The 20,315-nt window shown below is 37.9% G+C and overlaps 1 protein-coding gene across 1 annotated transcript in view; it reads right to left on the bottom strand.

Moving 5' to 3' along the window:
* Positions 1-20,315, bottom strand: part of atp8b2 (ATPase phospholipid transporting 8B2) — a 136,440-nt gene that overhangs the window by 115,987 nt on the left and 138 nt on the right. The gene's annotated exons all lie outside the window — the stretch shown is intronic.

Raw genomic sequence — 20,315 nt, 5'->3', positions numbered from 1 at the left:
TTTCTTCTACTTTATAATAAATAATCATAACAGTTGTTGTCTTCTACCAAGCTGCTTGCCTGTTGTCCTGTAGTCCATCCCAGCCTTGTGCAGGTCTACAGTTTTGTCCCTGGTGTCCTTAGACAGCTCTTTGGTCTTGGCTATGGTGGACAGGTTGGAGTGTGATTGATTGTGTGTGAGAACAGGTATGTTTTATACAGATAACAAGTTCAAACAGGTGCAATTAATACAGGTAAAGAATGCAGAATAAGAGGGCTTCTTAAAGAAAAATTAACAGGTCTGTGTGAGCCAGAATTCTTGCTGGTTGGTAGGGGTTCAAATACTTATTTGCAGCAGTAACATACAAAGAAATTATTTTTAAAAAATCATACATTGTGATTTCCGGATTTTTTTTTTTTTAGATTATGTCTCTCACAGTGGACATGCACCTAAGATGAAAATTTTAGACCCCTCCATGATTTCTAAGTGGGAGAACTTGCAAAACCGCAGAGTGTTCAAATACTTATTTTCCTCACTGTATATATGTATATATATATATATACACATTTGTTATGTGCAGTATCTTGATCTCTATTTGTGATCAGTGTTGAGCTCTTGATCGTTATCTTGTGGTGAGTAGTGACCCCATTTTACACCTTTCATGTAGCAGGGGTGTGATTTTTTTTTGTCAGAACTTAGAATAGGAAGAAGCAAAATATTTAGTAGAAGCATAATATTTTTCACAGTTAGACTAGCATTTTATCTCCAGAATTTGTATGCTTTGCTTTGTAAGTGCAGTTGCAAAACTTGTGTTTGTTTAGTATGGAATGATCCTATGTTTTTGTCATTTGAATGTTTTCACACAGTGATATAAATGTCTGTAACATGTGATAAAGAATCATGAATTATTGTTTGATTACTAAAGTACAATGTCTGAGGACTGTAACATTATGAATGAATGAATGAATGAGTTTATTCGGCACACAATTCAACAACAAAAACAAAAAAAAACTCATAAGGCAACTTTACAAAAGTCCTGCATGGCCGAAATTAACCGAATTTCGATCGTGATATCGATATTTGTATCAAACGATCTCCAAACTCGTATAATCGAGTTAAACGATTTAAGGGCCTTTCATCAGGCCAATCCATCAACGTGTCCCAAGACGCATGACGTCACACGCGTCGCTTCGGAAGTGGCAATGAGGCAGAGATTGCGGCTACGTCACACTCTGGCTGTTTCCACAACCTGAAAAAAGTTCAGCGATCGCCTTCTTGAATTTGCGTCGCCTGAACCACAAAAAAGTTTTAAAAAACAGCAGTAGAACGATTTCCAATCACCCTGCTGGGAGAAGCTTTTTTTCAGCTACTTTTCGGAGTGACACCGACCGAGGGAGGACTGATGACTTGGTGGGATATCGATCGAACCGCGACAGCGGGCCGACCCACACGGAGAAGCCGGCCTTCAGGCATCATTCCTGGGCAGAGTGAGGCAGGCAGCCGGGGTGATGGAGCAAACCCACTCAGTCCGAAATCTCCCACTTTTTGGATATATGCGAAGTCCCAGTTTGCCCAATGGAGTTTAGTTCTGCGAGGTGAGAATAATGTAAAAATAAAACGTGACGTTTACTGAACTGCTCTGACGGTTTAATCAAATCAAATCAAAATCAAATCAATTTTATTTATATAGCGCCAAATCACAACAAACAGTTGCCCCAAGGTGCTTTATATTGTAAGGCAAAGCCATACAATAAATACGGAAAAACACCAACGGTCAAAACGATCCCCTGTGAGCAAGCACTTGGCGACAGTGGGAAGGAAAAACTCCCTTTTAACAGGAAGAAACCTCCAGCAGAACCAGGCTCAGGGAGGGGCAGTCCTCTGCTGGGACTGGTTGGGGCTGAGGGGACAGAATCAGGAAAAAGACATGCTGTGGAGGGGAGCAGAGATCAATCACTAATGATTAAATGCAGAGTGGTGCATACAGAGCAAAAAGAGAAAGAAACACTCAGTGCATCATGGGAACCACCCAGCAGTCTACGTCTATAGCAGCATAACTAAGGGATGGTTCAGGGTCACCTGATCCAGCCCTAACTATAAGCTTTAGCAAAAAGGAAAGTTTTAAGCCTAATCTTAAAAGTAGAGAGGGTGTCTGTCTCCCTGATCTGAATTGGGAGCTGGTTCCAGAGGAGATGAGCCTGAAAGCTGAAGGCTCTGCCTCCCATTCTACTCTTACAAACCCTAGGAACTACAAGTAAGCCTGCAGTCTGAGAGCGAAGCACTCTATTGGGGTGATATGGTACTATGAGGTCTCTAAGATAAGATGGGACCTGATTATTCAAATCCTTATAAGTAAGAAGAAGAATTTTAAATTCTATTCTAGAATTAACAGGAAGCCAATGAAGAGAGGCCAATATGGGTGAGATATGCTCTCTCCTTCTAGTCCCTGTCAGTACTCTAGCTGCAGCATTTTGAATTAACTGAAGGCTTTTCAGGGAACTTTTAGGACAACCTGATAATAATGAATTACAATAGTCCAGCCTAGAGGAAATAAATGCATGAATTAGTTTTTCAGCATCACTCTGAGACAAGACCTTTCTAATTTTAGAGATAATGCGCAAATGCAAAAAAGCAGTCCTACATATTTGTTTAATATGCGCATTGAATGACATATCCTGATCAAAAATGACTCCAAGATTTCTCACAGTATTACTAGAGGTCAGGGTAATGCCATCCAGAGTAAGGCTCTGGTTAGACACCATGTTTCTAAGATTTGTGGGGCCAAGTACAATAACTTCAGTTTTATCTGAGTTTAAAAGCAGGAAATTAGAGGTCATCCATGTCTTTATGTCTGTAAGACAATCCTGCAGTTTAGCTAATTGGTGTGTATCCTCTGGCTTCATGGATAGATAAAGCTGGGTATCATCTGCGTAACAATGAAAATTTAAGCAATGCCGTCTAATAATACTGCCTAAGTGAAGCATGTATAAAGTGAATAAAATTGGTCCTAGCACAGAACCTTGTGGAACTCCATAATTAACCTTAGTCTGTGAAGAAGATTCCCCATTTACATGAACAAATTGTAATCTATTAGATAAATATGATTCAAACCACCGCAGCGCAGTGCCTTTAATACCTACGGCATGCTCTAATCTCTGTAATAAAATTTTATGGTCAACAGTATCAAAAGCAGCACTGAGGTCTAACAGAACAAGCACAGAGATGAGTCCACTGTCTGAGGCCATAAGAAGATCATTTGTAACCTTCACTAATGCTGTTTCTGTACTATGATGAATTCTAAACCCTGACTGAAACTCTTCAAATAGACCATTCCTCTGCAGATGATCAGTTAGCTGTTTTACAACTACCCTTTCAAGAATTTTTGAGAGAAAAGGAAGGTTGGAGATTGGCCTATAATTAGCTAAGATAGCTGGGTCAAGTGATGGCTTTTTAAGTAATGGTTTAATTACTGCCACCTTAAAAGCCTGTGGTACATAGCCAACTAATAAAGACAGATTGATCATATTTAAGATCGAAGCATTAATTAATGGTAGGGCTTCCTTGAGCAGCCTGGTAGGAATAGACATGTTGATGGTTTGGAGGAAGTAACTAATGAAAATAACTCAGACAGAACAATCGGAGAGAAAGAGTCTAACCAAATACTGGCATCACTGAAAGCAGCCAAAGAGAACGATATGTCTTTGGGATGGTTATGAGTAATTTTTTCTCTAATAGTTAAAATTTTATTAGCAAAGAAAGTCATGAAGCCATTAATAGTTAAAGTTAAAGGAATACTCGGCTCAATAGAGCTCTGACTCTTTGTCAGCCTGGCTACAGTGCTGAAAAGAAACCTGGGGTTGTTCTTATTTTCTTCAATTAGTGATGAGTAGTAAGATGTCCTAGCTTAACGGAGGGCTTTTTTATAGAGCAACAGACTCTTTTTCCAGGCTAAGTGAAGATCTTCTAAATTAGTGAGACGCCATTTCCTCTCCAACTTACGGGTTATCTGCTTTAAGCTGCGAGTTTGTGAGTTATACCACGGAGTCAGGCTCTCTTTTTCAGAGGAGCTACAGCATCCAAAGTTGTCCTCAATGAGGATATAAAACTATTGACGAGATAATCTATCTCATTCACAGAGTTTAGGTAGCTACTCTGCCCTGTGTTGGTATATGGCATTGGAGAACATAAAGAAGGAATCATATCCTTAAACCTAGTTACAGCGCTTTCTGAAAGACTTCTACTGTAATGATACTTATTCCCCACTGCTGGGTAGTCCATCAGAGTAAATGTAAATGTTATTAAGAAATGATCAGACAGAAGGGGGTTTTCAGGGAATACTGTTAAGTCTTCAATTTCCATACCATAAGTCAGAACAAGATCTAAGGTATGATTAAAGTGGTGGGTGGACTCATTTACATTTTGAGCAAAGCCAATCGAGTCTAACAATAGATTAAATGCAGTGTTGAGCACTAAGTCAGACAAAAGGTCCGAAAATTCACAGAGAAACTCACAGTAACGACCAGGTGGACGATAGATAACAACAAATAAAACTGGTTTTGGGGACTTCCAATTTGGATGGACAAGACTAAGAGACAAGCTTTCAAATGAATTAAAGCTCTGTCTGGGTTTTTGATTAATTAATAAGCTGGAGTGGAAGATTGCTGCTAATCCTCCGCCTCGGCCGGTGCTACGAGCGTTCTGGCAGTTAGTGTGACTCGGGGGTGTTGACTCATTTAAACTAACATATTCATCCTGCTGTAACCAGGTTTCTGTAAGGCAGAATAAATCAATATGTTGATCAATTATTATATCATTTACTAACAGGGACTTAGAAGAGAGAGATCTAATGTTTAATAGACCACATTTAACTGTTTTAGTCTGTGGTGCAGTTGAAGGTGCTATATTGTTTTTTCTTTTTGAATTTTTATGCTTAAATAGATTTTTGCTGGTTATTGGTGGTCTGGGAGCAGGCACCGTCTCTACGGGGATGGGGTAATGAGGGGATGGCAGGGGGAGAGAAGCTGCAGAGAGGTGTGTAAGACTACAACTCTGCTTCCTGGTCCCAACCCTGGATAGTCATGGTTTGGAGGATTTAAGAAAATTGGCCAGATTTCTAGAAATGAGAGCTGCTCCATCCAAAGTGGGATGGATGCCGTCTCTCCTAACAAGACCAGGTTTTCCCCAGAAGCTTTGCCAATTATCTATGAAGCCCACCTCATTTTTTTGACACCACTCAGACAGCCAGCAATTCAAGGAGAACATGCGGCTAAACATGTCACTCCCGGTCCGATTGGGGAGGGGCCCAGAGAAAACTACAGAGTCCGACATTGTTTAATGATCGGCTAACATTAGCTTAGCCTTTTAGCACAGTTGATCTGAGTGAACGCTTTAATTTGTAAATGGTTCAGTCTTTTTTATTTTTACCAAATAAAGCTCCAGCTTTTATCAGACACCACAAAAGCTCAACTTTAAATAAGTTATTTTTTAGGGCGTTTTTTTCCATAGTTTTTCCCCTTTTTTTTTTTCCTTTTTTATATATAAACTGTTTAGTGTTTCTTTATATTTAAAGAAATATTTTTATTTGTCCTAATCAAGAACATTTGCTGCGAAGACATCCAAACTTCCATTGATGAGCTGAACACCACCAAGTCCAGTCGAAAGAAAACATCTCTGCTCTTCAAAATAGGACAAAAGTGTCTTTCAGCAAAACCACCAGAGTTCAAAGCTGCAGAAGAGACCATCTGTTCCCGAGAATCCAGCAGAACATCACCTGCTTCTAAATAAAAGGCTCTTTCAACAGCAACTATTTTATTATTTTTTAAAAAGCTGTTTCATTTTATATTTTAACAATAAATGAACGGATCATTAGAAATGTCCACGAATCAAAGTCCAAAGACATTTGCACAAGTAGAAGCTCTCCACTTATTGTGCTCAAATTCATATTTTAGAAATGACTCTGTCCTGATAACAACATTAAAGGCAATTACATATTTTGGCGAAATTACAAGTTGAAATGACCATTAAAAAATTCTTCATGATTCATGAGGTTTATGTCACAGAAATCCTACTTTACAATCACACTGCACTCATTGTTAAATTATTTCCTGCTGCATTTATAATAAACATCTGTATTTATGTACAGTGTCTGTTTTTCTGGTTGAAATGAGATATAAATAATCTACCAGACTTTAAAAAAATGTACAAATTTCCATGTTATTTTGTCTAAAAATAAATGTCCGAGGTTCCTTATGTTAAACAAGAAATTATCTAATCTGAAATAACAGGTGAGGCCGGTGATTCCATAATTTTTGCCAGGGGTTGTATACAGAAGAAACAACAACGACCCCAGAACTGAACCCTGGGGCACCCCACAAGTAATTTTCATGAGTTCAGATTTTTCCCCACCAATATGTACACACTGATATCTATTGTATAAATATCTAACTATACAATCATATGCCAATCCCCTGATACCATACCTCTGTAGTTTGTCCAATAGCACAGTGTGGTCTATAGTATCAAATGCTTTCTGTAAATAAAAAAAAAAAAACCCCAACAGTAAATTGCTTATTTTCAATTGCATTTGTAATCTGTTCAACAAAATCAATTACAGCCAGTGAATTAGTGCGATTTTTTTTCTAAAACCATATTGCTGTTCACTAAGTATGTTTAGTTATGAAATCATATAACCTCTTTAAAAATACCTTTTCCAAAATTTTGGAAAATTGTGGCAGGAGTGAGATTGCTCTATAATTTGAGAAGACATGTTCGTCTCCAGATTTAAACAGCAGTATCACTTTAGCCGATTTAATTCTGAAAGGAAATTTCCCAGTCATTAGTGACAGGTTACAAATATACGTAAAGGATTTAACAATACATTCAATAATATTTTTAATCAAAGACGTATCAAAATTATCACTATCAATTGATTTTTTCCCTTTGCGGTTATGAACAATGTCAATAATTTCATATTCATCAGTTTCTTTAATGAACATTGAATCCTGAATTTTATTAATTGTTTTACAGTAATCCAAAGAACGCAGTCCAGAAGATACAATCGAATCAGCTCAATTTTTACCCACATTTACAAAGTAATCATTAAAATAATCTGCTATAGTTTTATTTTCCTTAACAACTGTACCAGTACTTGTGTAAAAAAGGGCAGGATATTCTTTAACACCTTTTCTCTTATTTATGACTTCATTTAAAATCTTCCAAGTACCCTTAATGTTTGTTTTATTTTTTTCCAATAAATCACTATAATACTGCCTTTTACAAGATCGCATAATATTAGTTAGCTTATTTTTATATGTCTTATTATTTCATAGAAGAGAGTACTGTTTTTGCATTACATGGTCGAGTGTTTCGAAAGGATTTTAATAGGTTGAGTAGAAAAGTAACACCAATAGCCATTGACAATTTAAGGGAGGATTTACTACGTCAGAATTGGAATGAAGTTTATGTTGATGATGTTGATGTATCCTATGATGGTTTCATTTCCTCTATTTCTAAGTTATATGATAAACATTGTCCTCTTGTTGACAAAATATACACTAATCGATACGGCAATAAACCATGGATAACTAAGGGACTTCAGAGAGCATGTAAAAAGAAGAATTTATTGTATAAACAATTTATAAAATTAAGAACAAAGGAAGCTGAAAGAAAATATAAAATTTATAAGAATAAACTAATTTATATTATGAGATTTAGTAAGAAAAAATACTATAGCGAGCTACTCGTTAAAAACAAGAATAATATAAAAAATACATGGAACATTTTAAATGAAATAATAAAAAAGAGTAAAAATGTTAGAGATTATCCTTCTTTTTTTCTCTTGAATAATACAGTGATTGAAGACAATGAGTCTATTGCTGACCATTTTAACGAATTTTTTGTCAATGTGGGGAAAAAACTAGCTAGTAATATCGACTCAAGGAGCACTAATTTTTTTGAAAATAAGATAACATTTAATAAATCTATGTCAATGTTTGTTGGTGCAACCAATGAAGAAGAGATAATTGATCTGGTGCATAATTCCAAAAGTAAGAAAACAAAGGATTTTAATAATTTTGATATGGCTTTTTTGAAAAAAATTATTGATTGTATAGCGAAACCTTTCAGCTATATTTGTAATATATCATTAAGTTCTGGTAAATTTCCTTCTCAGATGAAGATAGCAAAAGTAATACCTACGTTTAAAACCGGGGACAAACACACTTTTTCCAATTACAGACCTATTTCACTTTTACCACAATTTTGGAAAATACTAGAAAAAAATTTTGTAAAAAGATTGAGTAATTACTTGCAAAAGCATGAGATACTTTGTGAAGAACAGTATGGATTTAGAAAATCTAGATCTACATCACATGCATTGATGGATTTTATCGAAAATATAGCGACTGCAGTAGATAATAAGCAATATACAGTAGGTATTTTTTTTTGATTTACAGAAAGCGTTTGATACTGTTAACCATGAAATATTATTAACCAAATTACAGAAATACGGAATTAGAGGATTAGCATATGATTGGATAAATAGTTATTTACATGGTCGGTTTCAGTATGTTCATTATAATAACAATGATTATGGACTTCGGGAAATTACGTGTGGGGTGCCCCAGGGTTCGGTGTTAGGACCCCTGTTATTTATACTATATATAAATGATATAAGTTGGGTGTCAAGAGTACTGAGGTGTGTCCTTTTTGCAGATGACACAACTGTGTTTTGTAGTGGTGATAATCTTGAACAGCTTTTGGATACTGTGGAAAATGAATTGGATAAATTCAAGGCTTGGTTTAACGCTAATAAATTGTCACTTCACCTTGGAAAAACTAAATGTATTATATTTGGAAATAAATTTGTACCTAAATGTAAAAATGTAACCATTAACAATATGGAAATAGAGACAGTGACTGAGAATAAATTCCTTGGTGTTATAATAGATAATAAACTCAGCTGGAAACCGCATATAAATTATATAAAATTGAAAATGTCAAAATCTATCGCCATCATGTACAGGGTCAAGGACACACTGTTACAGGAAGGATTACTCACTTTATATCATTCTTTAGTAGTATCATATATGACATATTGTGTGGAGTCTTGGGGTAACACTTATAAATCAAATACCAATCAAGTATTTTTCTTACAAAAACATGCCATTAGAATTATTTGTAACAAACATTATTCTTTGTTTATGATTTTAAATTTATTGAAATTTAGAGATTTAGTGGATTATATCACAATACAAACTTTGTACAAAGCAAATAATCGAGCCTTACCACTTTATGTCCAGAACCTGTTCAAGATAAGGGATTCTGGATATAGTTTACGAGGATGTGCTGTATTTAAGAGGCCTCCCGTACGCACTAATATAAAGGGTTTTTGTGTTTCAGTTAAGGGGGTGAAGATTTGGAATAAATGTCCTGTTGAAATTAGATTATGTAGTTCTTTAGTTTGTTTTAAGAAACGTTATAAAAATCTATTAATTTCTGGATATATTGGAAAAGGAAATTGAATTTAATGTATAAATATGATGTATAAATTTGTTAATGTATGTATCTGTATATATGTATGTATCTGTGGGGAATGTATGTATATATAGGAGTGTGAGCAAAAATGGATATGTATTTATGAGTCCTATTTTTTTTTTGAGTATAAGTGTAAAATGTGTTGGACTGGATTTTTGGTATAGGGGTGGGTAACGTATAAGCTTTGCTTCTTCCCACCCCTTTTCAGACACACACTGCAAATTTTGGTTTTGGTTTTTGTTTTGATTTGTTTTGATATGTTGTGTCTGTACTGTGTTGATGCTGAAATAAATTTCATTCATTCATTCATTCATTCATACTTCAACTAGTATTGTGTCAGGATTTGGAGCACTTTTGTCTGTATAAATTTATGACATTGAATAGAAGAGCTCAAGGTCATACAGAAATAACAATTATTAATTGTATGCTTCATTTTACTGCTTTAGCCAATGGAGAAACAATTTAGTAAAGAAAACATATATTTATGAGTACACAATAACATTAAAGATTAATTTCTTCATGTAATGTAATTCCATGTGTCTTGGGTGAAAACTGCACCATATCTACATCATCAACTCTCCCAGGTGCCATAATAAGTACAGAATGCATTAAAGGATTTTGTAATATAAATAACTGAATTTCTCACAACCTCACAACCACAGTTTTATGAGGTCTGTTAGAAAAGTATCCGACCTTTTTATTTTTTTCAAAAACCATGTGGATTTGAATCACGTGTGATTGCATCAGCCAAGCTTGAACCTTCGTGCGCATGCGTGAGTTTTTTCACGCCTGTCGGTTGCGTCATTCGCCTGTGAGCAGGCTTTGTGTGAGCAGTGGTCCACCCCTCTCGTCGGATTTTTATTGCGAATAAATGTCTGAATGATTTCGAGCTTTGCTGCATCGATTTTTTCCAGAAACTGTGAGAGACCTCCAGGTGGTAACCATTCGGAAAATTCAAAAGGCTTTGAGGGACGATTTTATGGAGATTACACAGATTAAGGAGTGCTCCAGCCGGTTTAAAGACCACCCACAGCTGCTGCAGAGGTTGCGCCGCGCTCCGAGCGCCGATCGACAGGCTGAAACAACCAGATAATTTCCAACGTGAAGGCTTTGTTGATCCGGGACGTCGTCTGACTTACACAAAAATGGCAGGAGACGTGGACATCAGTACTTTTTCGGCACATTCCACTGTTACAGGAGTTTTTCATGGAAAGAAAAGCGGACGGATGCGCCACCGTGCCGTTCATGGCGTGGCACAAAACCACCTCCGTGTTGGTCTCACAGGATGGCTTTGAGATGGCTTTCAGACGGCTGTCGGTGGGTTTTCAGTCGTGTGACTAACCGAGAAATTGTGGATGAGCCTGGACATGCCAGAACATGTCCTGTGAGGCTTCATCACGGTGTTGCTTTGCGCCATGCGGCACCGCCGCGACGCGCGGAATTCCTAAACTCCTCTTTCCATGACAAAAACTCCTGTAAAAGTGGAATGTGCCGTTCATTTCCAAACTGGACGCTGTGTTTTATCCGGGACGTCCTCTGACTAGCACAGGAATTGCGGAAGACGTGGACATCAGCACTTTTTCGGCACATTGAGACAGACGTGCGGAGGAATTCCGCGCGTCGCGATGGAGCCGCATGGCGCAAAGCAACGCCGTGATGAAGCCTCACAGGACATGTTCTGGCATGTCCAGGCTCATCCACAATTTCTCGGTTAGTCACACGACTGAAAACCCACCGACAACCGTCTGAAAGCCATCTCAAAGCCGTCCTGTGAGACCAACACGGAGGTGGTTTTGTGCCACGCCATGAGCGGCACGGTGGCGCATCCGTCCGCTTTTCTTTCCATGAAAAAAACTCCTGTAACAGTGGAATGTGCCGAAAAAGTACTGATGTCCACGTCTCCTGACATTTTTGTGTAAGTCAGACGACGTCCCGGATCAACAAAGCCTTCACGTTGGAAATGATCTGGTTGTTTCAGCCTGTCGATCGGCGCTCGGAGCGTGGCGTGCTCTCAGCAGCTGTGGGCGGTCTTTAAACCGGCTGGAGCACTCCTTAATCTGTGTAATCCCCATAAAATCGTCCCTCAAAGACATCTGAATTTTCCGAATGGTGTCCACCTGGAGGTCTCTCACAGTTTCTGGAAAAAATTGATGCAGCAAAGCTCCAAATCGTTCAGACATTTATTCGCAATAAAAATCCGACGAGAGGGGTGGACCACTGCTCACACAAAGCCTGCTCACAGGCGAATGACGCAACCGACAGGCGTGAAAAAACTCACGCATGCCTACGAAGGTTGAAGCTTGGCTGATGCAATCACACGTGATTGAAATCCATATGATTTTTGAAAAAAATAAAAAGGTTGGATACTTTTCTAACAGACCTCATATGTTTTATTTTGAATAACTACCATACTAGAAGCGAAGATATTACGCTTTCTGCAATTGGTGGCCATATTGGTTACCATGTTGAATAACTCTCATGCCACAAAGGATACTTAAATAAGATTTCCATATTCGAATTCAGCACCCTAAAATGACCCTATATTGTGAATTTTGTAAGCTTTTGATGATTACAAATGCTTATATGCTATGATCCATGGCACATATGAACAAAAAGTAGTCTCTGGCAAGTCATATAACCTTTTGTAGAAAAACTTTGCACCACTTTGGACAACTACAGACACCAGAGTGGTTATATGTGATGTTCAGGGAAATGCATGGTGGCAGTGGAATTTTTCTGGGAGTATGGGGTACACCTAACTCATTTATTTCCTGGCCCAGGGCCTATACTAAAAGTACAGTACATATGTCTGTCTGAAAAATAAAAGGTTAAGGATATAGCAAAGTGTGTAAATATTTTACAAAGCTACAAACTAAAAAAAAAAAAAAACTCATGTTGGAGCTTCTGAAAGCAATACTATGTTGTGGGAGTGACTGGAAGTAGTGAAAACACAGGGTGGTTCAGAATGATCTAGCTAGCTAAAGTTAGGCTGGATACTTGGCAGAATAGTCCTTGCTAAAAGATAGGGTTAGCTACTGACAGTCTTTGACATGCTAATATGTCATGAATTTGCGAAAGTAAGTGACGTGTTCAGCTTTTGTAAAGAGTTTGTGTCAGACTTAAATTTGCTGTGCTCTGTCCCGTCTGCCTTTTGTCATTGTTAGTTGTTTTTGTCACCTGTCCCATCTGTGTCTCTATGTTAATTGTCATTGTCTTCACCCCCGTGTCCTTATCTGTTGGTCATGTTGTTTTTCTGTGTTTGTACACTTTACCACTTTTGTTCCTTGGTTTGTGAGTTTTTACCTTGTGTTTTGGTATTTGGGTTTTGTATGTGTGTTTGCTACTCACCCCCAGGGTTCCTTGTCGTTTGTGTCACTTTGTCTTTGTCAGTTTCTGTGTGTGTTTGTAGGCGTGTCTTTATCACACGGTCTCCCCTACACAGCTGCTCCACATTTCTTAATCACACCACCTGTCGTTTGTCAGTTTGTTTATGTCACTATTTATGTACTGCACTGTTCTCTTTGGAGTTGTTGGATTATTGTTTATTGTTTGTTTGCTAGCTACTCGTGACATTCTCGTATTGTTTGCTTCTTGTCTTTCCCTAGTTGTTTCCCACTGTCCACTGCCTGCATTTTGTTTGTTTGCTACACTCACTCCTGTATTGGCTATTTGGACTTTTTCTGTTTGTTGGATTGGACTACAACTCTGGTAATTAAATCATCTTTTTTTCTTTATTTCCTGTGTGGTCACTATCTGCATCAATTGGGTTCATTCCAAAACTGTCTGTACATCAGAACATAACACAAGTTGCTGCCTAGCACTTATGCTAAAGCTTATGCACTGTGCAAACCAATGATGTATCATTCGTGAATAAAAAAATTAAAGACAAAAGAAGGAAATATCTTACACTTCAGTGCTGATGACTCTTTTTTTTTTTTTTACCACTCAGATTTTTTTAAAACATTCACTGCTGTGTTCAAGAAGCAAGAAGCTGAGCTAGAAGGGCGAAAGGCTGTCAACTAGCTAGCTATTTGCCTACATTCTGAAGTTACTGTACAGGATTACATCACTTGCATATTTGTCTTCAACTACAAAAGCAATTTATTTAATGTAGATATGTAAAATTATTTTGCATTTATATGCTTTGATAATAATTTTTCTAATCTCCTTGGCTTGGCTTCGTGAGCGAAGATTAACTAGGAAGGGTGTCCACATCGACTGCAGGCCCACTCATGGCTGATGAAGCCAATCCGGGGACCAGGACAGGCAGGTTCGGGTGCAGTGGCAGCATTTAAAGATCTGATTGGGGTTTGGGGTCTCTAGGGCAGCAGCAGGCCTGGTTTTTCTCTGCTGATATTTTCTCTTTAGAGCTTCAAGGCGTATGCTTTCAAAGTTTTCACAGCTGTGTAGACTGTGCAACGCCAGCTGTCCTGCTCGGCAGCGATGGTTCTAATAATTTTACACTAAAAGAAATGACAGTGTTTACTAATGGTAGAGCACTCAGTCACTTTTGAGACTGAGTGTTCTACCATTCTTTGCACTTAGTTGTCACCTCTGTCTTTCTCCATCTGTGGCTGGAGTTATACATAAACCTCCACCGACCTTATTAAAAAAAAGCTGGCAGCCACGGGAGTGAGAAACAGTGCAGACACACTGAATATTTCAGCACCTCTCTCTTATTGGAGTCTGGCAGAAGTAGAGGATTTGCGGCTGCTAAAATCCCCAAAGAAATGTGTAGATTGAACCAAACACAACAGCAACTTTAAATTTGCAATTTAACCAACATTACCATGAAACACCCCAAATCAATATAATGTTACTGTACACAAAGTTACAACACTGCACTGTGTTTTTAAATTACATCTAAAAACAGTATATTTAAGTAGATTTCTCATGGATGGTCGTATGAGGCTGCGTTTGAAGGTGGGATGTCGAAAGAGGTGTATTTATGTTACATTATTATTTGAATATAGCATTTCATATTGTTTTAAAAAAAATCTGTTTTATTATCAATTACATGGAAATAAAATGATTCCTTTAAACAGGAAGAGAGACAAAATTAAACAGCACATTTAGAATATTTGAAACAGCAAAACAGTATCCCACCTCTTGAACACAGTTTATTTAAACTTGAACTCACAGCAAATATAAGATTTTATTTAGCTTATGTACTTAATGAAATGTTGTACAAATTGTGGAAAAATGTTTTATTCATCTTATGTACTTACTGAAACATTGTACAATAGTGGGAAATTTGTTGTTTAACCAAACACAATAGCAACTTTCTTGGGGCCCCTTCACACAATAACACGATTTAAGCCGACTGGCGCACAAAGGAGGAATTGCATGCCATTGATGAAAAATCAGAGCTGCCTCCAACATCTCTTACACGTGTCGCTACAACTATTCGTGCACACCAGTGGCTGAAAGACAGCGTGTGCCCTGTGAGAGCCAATTTGATCCCTCTCGCGACAGGTGTTGGCCAAATTCCAGGTGACACACACGAATATCTAACACTGCTCACTTGACACTTAGAAAATGTGTGGCCAGTCACGCTGTTAGCACGAAAACAGTCAGCAGACAGTCACTTTCAAGCTGGATGTGAAACTTGTCTAAGTGCCCCCACAACTGTGGAGTTGCAAAAAGTAACACCCCCCCTTCCCCGAAACACATGTGGCTTATGTGTGTTTGCCCCCCCCCCCCCCCGCTCCCCCTTAGACATGTGGCGTGTGTGTGTGTGTGTGGGGGCACACTTGCATAAAATGCTTATATGTACAGTATGTACAGACATGAACACATGCGGGGCCGGACATCCAGGTCTGAGCGCGCACAGCTCGGGGAGACACCTCCCAGCTGCTGACCAGAGATCACAGCTCAGTGCACAGGACATGTTACAGTACAAACACAGAGACTACAGCCAGGACAGGTATATTAATAAGTACTACACTACCTACATACACAATTACATAACAAATAACTAAAAAATAATGATTACATAACACAGAGTGACACGTTGGTGTGTGCGCTTAACTGACAAGGGGGCGTGTCATTACATAACACAGAGTGACACGTTGGTGTGTGCGCTTAACTGACAAGGGGGCGTGTCATTACATAACACAGAGTGACACGTTGGTGTGTGCGCTTAACTGACAAGGGGGCGTGTCCACCAACAGTAGCAGCTGTTGAGATCTCTGGTTCTGGACATCCCAGATGGGGAACACGTACCGTGTTTGGACGGACATGACCTAACAACTGTCCACTGTGACGGGCGTGTGTCTGCCTTCTGTCCTCATGTGGACATACATAAAAACATATATTGCTGTTGCGACGGACTGCAGCGAGTGGGTGCACGGCGCGCACATTGACAGGTTACCCCAGGTGAAATGGACCGTCAGATCATAATGCGCAGCGGTCGATCTGAATGTCATGTCACCCATGTGAGCTCTGTTCCACATGATGCGGCATCTGTCCTGAGGTGCGCTGTCCACAGGACACGCATGTCGGGCCGACTGGACACACCGGGCTAGGAGATGTGGACACGATAAGAGCACACTGCTCCATTCATGTCATGTCATGACTGTATGTCTGTGACCATGGGTCATCTACAGAGGAACAGACGGTTCATACTTGTACTGTCTGCTCGATAAGAGGGATTGAATCAAATGCGGTGTTTTTTTATGGGTTTTTTTTATATGTTTATCTCCTTGTTGATTTCAGGCAATTTACACACCTTTGATAGGACAGTGATGGTAGTGCAGTGGTAAAGTTTCTGGCTGGCAATCAGAGCTTTTGTAAACTGCAGGGTCGAATCCTGTGGGTGGGTTTTTTTTTTTTATTTCCACAGTTGCTGCACTATGTGGTTACACATGCTCCAGCTGCTTGCACTGTGTTCCCGTTGCAACGCAGTGGGATCGTTCACACCTGCCCGGCCAAATGTCTCTCCTGATGTCAGCACAATGTTTTCGTGGTTCGCTCATACAAGCTGTTTCGCTGTGATTCATCCTGATTTGTACTTATTCATACTATGTGTGAAGGGGCCCTTAACTTTGCAATGTAATCAACATTACCACAAAACACCACAAATCAATATAATCTTACTTTACATAAAGTTACAACACTGCACAGTGTTTTTACATTTTGAAAAGTAGCAACCTTTCTTAAACACTTTTACGCATTAACTGACTGACTGATTAAAATGGGTGGAACAGAATTCCAGAGTTGTAGTAATGGTGATTGACACTGATTTTAACTTCTTACTAACATGTTTGCACATGATCCCAAAGATATGCCAAGAACCAGCTCAAACAAGCTTACCAAATATCAAGTTTAAATCATGTTGGTTGAGGGCCGTCTAATACTGGTTTAAATAGCTAATGTCTCGTGCACACAAGTTCACAACTTTAAATCCTGCATTAAGTAACATAAAATTGCTTTTGTTGGTATAAAGCTCTTTAAAACCTGGTCATAATATTAATATTTGCTCAGATTTACAGAACTTTAATACATATTACAAGTAATCTTAAAAACTGTTAGAGTTGTATACAAGTATTTAAAATAAAACTCAAACAAACCCAATATAAAAACATTTCTCTCATATCACACAATTATAATGTTTTCATGTCTAAAAGGTTGTACAGATGGTGTACTAATGACAGTTCATAAGGAAAGTTATACTAAACGTTTGTGAAAAAGTAATGACGAATCAATGGTTTCAACTTTATCACCAACAGTTGTACAGTTACGCTGAAGTAAGCAGTGATATTACTGGATGTAGAGCTGAAATAATTAGCAAATGTAGTGGGGTGATGGAGGCCCAGCTCCACTCAGATTTGACACTTTTGCAGACCAGCATGGGTGCAATTTGGTGGGGGACAGGGGGGACATGTCCCCCCCATCTTTTCAACCGGGGGGGACAAAATATGGTATGTCTCCCCCCACCTTCTGACACATATATATGTACTTGAAACATGCTATGCCAGTCTTATGTGTCAGAATAGTATCTTTGTTTCTGCAAGTTTGTATTTTTAGCAACATTGACTTGTTTACAACACCTGTTTCTTGTTTGTCACATTTGGAATTTTTTGGGACTGCATTTGCCCAGATTTGAAACCAAAAACAGTTGCCTCTAGGGACTAGTGTCTACATATAGCTGGACCATATGCTAATTTACTAAATTCTGAAAGTTAGAAAAGGAAATCAGAAAAGCTATCTGGGACCTCAGAAAGCCCATCTGCAATTATTGCTTGATCTCCAAAATCAGTCTATGCAAACGAAATTATGTTCAACATGAGTGTTGTCATTATTGCCACTTGGAAAATTAAATTCATGATAAGCAATTTATCCTAAACTTATGATCTGTTGTTTTTTCAAACTTATGCAAAAACAAATCTTAAGAAAAAAAAAAACAGTATGCGATAGTTAATAATTATTAAAAGCCTGTTCTTTCATATTTATGAATACAGTTTACCACATTGCAGTTGTTTTTTTAATGAAAACTCAACCTATCATTCTTTTTGAGATCTACATATGTGGTGATACCTTATTTACACCAGGATGTTAATAAAATCAATGCTGGCTATTCTCAGAATAAAGTACTTATATCCGCAGTTTCAAATTGCATAAGTCAAATGGTGTCCACTTTATGGTCTTCTCAAAACATTAAAATTACTGTTCTGGATGCTCAGAATGCATCTGAGCTTATCTAGAAACCATTGGCTTCTGGGGGCCTAAAGCGGCCCCCAGACCCCCGGCCCATGGGCTTCGGCCCTGCGGGCCTCGCACTTTGTCCTCCCCAATTTCTAGTTCTAAATTGCGCCCTTGCAGACCACAGTTTAAAAACTTTTATGAGCACATAAAGCACCAATAAGGGCATATTAGCAACAATAATAGTTTTGTGTGGTAACATTTCTATTTGAATTTTAATACTGATAGTTTTAAAGTGTCTATTTCAGGAGGTGATGGTCTAGTAGCTAAGCTTTGGGCATGAGACCAGAGGATCCTCGGTTCAAACCGGAAAATCACTAAGGGCCCTTGGGCAAGGTCCTTCATCCCCTAGTTGCTCCCAGTGTGTTGTGAGCACCTTGCATGGCAGCACCCTGACATTGGTGTGTGAGTGTGTCTGTGTGAATGGGTGAATGTGAGGCATCATTGTAAAGCACTTTGAGCTTCTGATTCAGATGGAAAGCGCTATATAAATGCAGTCCATTTATTTCATATCAAAATGAATAGATTGGCAAAATGTTAATTTCTCAGATAACGTTAGCTTCTAAAAAGAAAATGTAAGTCAGTATAATCACAAACTTTGCTTATACGTTGTACATTCATCTTAAATTGTAACTTGAATAATTGTTGATTGCTTATAATATTCATAACTGGATGAAATTCAATGTTGGGTAAACACATGTCTAAATGATGTAAGTAAAATTTGCAACATGAACATTACTCTGCTGCATCTTTCTTACCATACCACTGCAACAAAAAAATATTATTTGAATACTGAAAAACTGCAGATGAAAACTGATCAAATGGCAAACATTTTAATATTACAGAAAGTGCAAAAGTCAAGCAAATCAGAAAATGAGTCAGTCTTTATATCCTTCTTTCTGAGTAACTACAAGTAAATTCTCACACACTTGACAATATCCAAGGTTGGGTAGGATTACTTTGAAAGAATACATGTGGACTACATGTATGTATGTATGTACATATATTTGGATTACTTGGAATCTGATTACTTTTGGATTACATTTCAAAGTAATCCTACCCAAACTTGACAATATCTACGTTAACAAATTCAATTCACTTCCATTCAATTTATTTATATAGCGCCAATAACAACGTCACAAAATAAGTGGCTTCAAAGTGCCTCACAAGGGTATGTATAAGGTCTAACCTTACCAACCCCACTGAGCAAGCACGTAGGCAACAGTGGTAAGGAAAAAAACTCCCTCGGGCATTTTTTGAGGAAGAAACCTGAAGCAGATTGATTAAATGATTAAATTACACACACACATACACACACACACACACACAAATTTAAATAAATAAATAATACAAAAAAGAGATTAAAAACAACAAAAAAAATAAGTGAGTCCCCAATTCATTCAGCACCCCATATGAAAATAGGTTCTGATTAGTCGTTTTAATCAATCAATCAATTGACAGAATTGATCTATGATTTATTTATGCAATGACATATTTTAATTTGTTCGATTCTTTGAATGATGCCTGGACAAACTGTCACTGGTTTCAAGCAGTTTTACAACGTGGTCAGCTGAGTTTGAACTAATATTTAAATGTTTCAAACAATTTTCACTGAGTTTAAACCGCAACATAAACATATAAACTAATTGTATTTGAATTCCAGATAACTGGGTTAAAACTTGTACTTTAAATGGGATTTGAGTAATACACAACTGGTCTTAAACATCTTAAAAACAAACGTCAACTCATTCAAACTGGTTACACTAAACTGCTGGTTACACTAAACTGGTTATTCTAAACTAACACCAGTCGGTGTAAAAAACAAACAACAAAAAACACAAACAAACAAAGAAAGAAGTACCTGGATTTTGTTGTTTAATCAAAACAAGTAACGTTAAGACGTCTCTTTGCATTCAGAACTATTTTCTCCACATAAAGTCAACAATTTATAGTCGTTAAAAATTAAATCTTCAGGCTGATGGTTACTTTTTAGTTCCATCCTTGTTCTGACAGTGTTATTTTCAGCAGAATGAGCGAAACTGCCGGAAAAAAAAAACGAACGCACACGATGCGATACCGATAACAATCACATATCTTAC

Source organism: Thalassophryne amazonica, chromosome 7, assembly GCF_902500255.1.
Source record: "Thalassophryne amazonica chromosome 7, fThaAma1.1, whole genome shotgun sequence".
NCBI lineage: Eukaryota > Metazoa > Chordata > Actinopteri > Batrachoidiformes > Batrachoididae > Thalassophryne > Thalassophryne amazonica.
The sequence above is the reverse complement of the archived record's forward strand: the minus strand, read 5'-3'. Positions and strand labels throughout refer to the sequence as shown.